We start from the raw sequence: 2,998 nt of genomic DNA, 5'->3' as shown, positions 1-2,998 counted from the left end.
CGACTCGGCCGCCGCCGGCCACCTACGCTCGCCGCGCCGCCGTGGGCGCCATCGCCACCCGGCGCCGCCTCCTCGTTCCGGCTGTCCCGCCGCGCCGCTTCACCGCGCCTCCGCCGCCCAGTCTCCACCGCATCGGCGCGCGCCTCCCCTCCGCCCAACGCCGCCCCGGCGAACTCCGGCCGCCGTGCCCCAAGTCCGGTGACGCCCCGCTTCGCTCCGGTGAACAGTGCTTCTCCGGCGAACGTCGTAGTCCGTGCCCCGGATCTGGATCTGAGATCCGTTTCGGGTTGACTTTCTCCAGAAACCCTAGTTCATATTGCAATGTTCATCGTGCTGTAACTTTGCATCCGTAGCTCCGTTTCGCGCATATAGGATGATTAGATTGCTTGTTTACTATGTGCAGAACAAAAAACAGAAACTTTGGCTGTAGCGCGTGATTTTACATTTTTTACTGGAACGTAAAATGGGTCTGAAACTTTTTGCACATTACTTCTGTACAAAATTTTCAAATTTATTTCATAATTTTTGGAGTTACAGAAGTTTACTAAACCTCCAGATTACTACAGACTATCCTGTTTTAGACAGATTCTGTTTTTCGTGTTTTGTTTGCTTATTTTGATGCATCTATGGCTAGTATAGGAGGGTATGAACCATAGAAAAGTTGGAATAAAGTAGATATAGTTCTAATATGAATTTGGAATGAGTTTGAAACATTACCTAAAGGTAGTGATTTGCTTTATTGTACTAACGGATCTCACAAAGTTTTTGTTAAAGTTTTGTGTGGATGAAGTGTTCGAAGAACGAGGAGTTACCGATGTGAGAAGAATAAAGAGAGGCAAGATCTCAAGATTGGGGGTTCCCAAGGAACCCCAAGTAAATATTCTAAGGATACTCAAGAATCTAAGCTTGGGGATGCCCCGGTTGGCATCCCATCTTTCTTCTTCAACAATTATCGGTACACCTTGGTTTTTGTTTTGTTCACATGATTTGTGTCCTTTGTGTTTTTATTTTTCTTTAAGAACCATGCTAGTATGAGATGTCCCTTCATCAATTTATAGAATACTTCATGTGCTTCACTTATATCTTCTAAGTATGATCTTATAGAATTTCTCTTTGATCTTCACTTAAATCTTTTGAGTATGGCTTTATAGAATGCTTCGTGTGCTTCACTTATATATTCTGAGCTTGGATATTGGTTATTCTATATTAATTGTAGAACTCTCCATGAACTTCACTTATATATTTTGGAGTATGAATAATACTGTCATCTAAAGCGGGTTTGGAAGAGTGTCAACTTTAGGAACTAGTGATCCCGCCATTCCGAATGGGGAGAATTTTGCTTATGTGGAGAGTAGTAAAATTTCTATGCTCGTAGATCATGAAAAGAATGCCTTATGTGATGTTAATATTGTTGAACTCATTCATGATGCTACTGAAAATTATTATGAGGGAGGAATACATGTTTGTAGGAGTTGCAATATTATCAAGTTTCCTCTCTATATGCTTAAAGTTTTGAAGTTATACTTGTTTTTCCTTCCTATGCTAGTTGATTCTTGTTCCTATAAATTATGTGCTCACAAAATCCCTAGGCATGGGAAGTGGGTTAGATAAATATGCTAGTCATATTCTTCATGATGCTCTCTTTATGTTCCAATTCTTATCTTTTATGTGAGCATCATTGAAATCATCATGCCTAGCTAAAAGGCATTAAAGAAAAGTGCTTGCTGGGAGACAACCCAATATTTACTCTTACTGTTTTTGTGTGTTCTCATGATTAAGATACTGTATTAATCATGTATTATAGCTTTTTTCAGTAAAGTGCCAAGTAAGACCTTTGGGAAGACTTCGGTGAAAGTTAATGTGATCTTGCTGTAAAAAACAGAAACTTTGCGCTCATGAGATTATCTTCCATTTTTTATAGAAGAGTGCGATTGAGTTGATTCTTTTTCAGAAGATTAATAGACAAATTACTCACGTCCACCAATTTATTTCAGAATTTTTGGAGCAGCAGAAGTATGGTTGGTGTTCAGATTGTTACAGACTGCTCTGTTTCTGACAGATTTTGTTTTCATTGCATAGTTTGCTTGTTTTCTAGTTTCTATGGCTTATATTTCTCAATATAAATTGTAGAAATGATATGACACAGTTGGCATTGTGTGAGAACAATTATGAGCCTTGTCTGTGACAGTACCAAAGTGAATGGTTTACTCTTTATCATACTAACCTATCTCATGAAGTTCCATTAAGTTTTGCGTGATTGAAGTTTTCATATTTTGGGTGAGATATCGATATGAGGAGAATAAGGAGTGGAAAGACCCTAAGCTTGGGGATGCCTGTAACACCCCGGTTATGACTTTCCCAATATGTATTCGAACTCTTGCCATTTCCGTCCTTAAGTTATTTTATTTTCTCGGGTTCAGGTTTTTGTCTTCGTGTGTTGTTGTCGTTGTCATGCATCTCATATCATGTCATCATGTGCATTGCATTCGCATACGTGTTCATCTCATGCGTTCGACCATTTTCCCCGTTGTCCGTTTTGCATTCCGGCGCTTCGTTCTTCTCCGATGGTCATTTCTACCTTTCTTTCGTGTGTGGGGATTAAACATTTCCGGATTGGACCGAGACTTGCCAAGCGGCCTTGGTTTACTACCGGTAGACCGCCTATCAAGTTTCGTACCATTTGGACTTCGTTTGATACTCCAATGGTTAACCAAGGGACCGTAAAGGCCTCGTGTGTGTTGCAGCCCAACACCCTTCCAATTTGGCCCAAAACCGACCTAAACCCTCTCCATCATCTAGAGCGTTCGATCACGATCGCGTGGCCGAAAACCGCACCTCATTTGGACTCTCCTAGCTCCCTCTATGCCTATATATACCTTTCCAAATCCGAATCTCTCCTCTTTGAAACCCTAAATCCCAGATCCGCCGCGAACAGGACGTGTCCGGCCCACGACGGACAGTGTCCGCCGCCCCCGCGCCACCGGCCCGGCGAGCCCGC

This window comes from Triticum dicoccoides, chromosome 4A (genome assembly GCF_002162155.2).
Source record: "Triticum dicoccoides isolate Atlit2015 ecotype Zavitan chromosome 4A, WEW_v2.0, whole genome shotgun sequence".
NCBI classification, from domain to species: domain Eukaryota; kingdom Viridiplantae; phylum Streptophyta; class Magnoliopsida; order Poales; family Poaceae; genus Triticum; species Triticum dicoccoides.
This window is presented reverse-complemented; position numbering follows the sequence as displayed.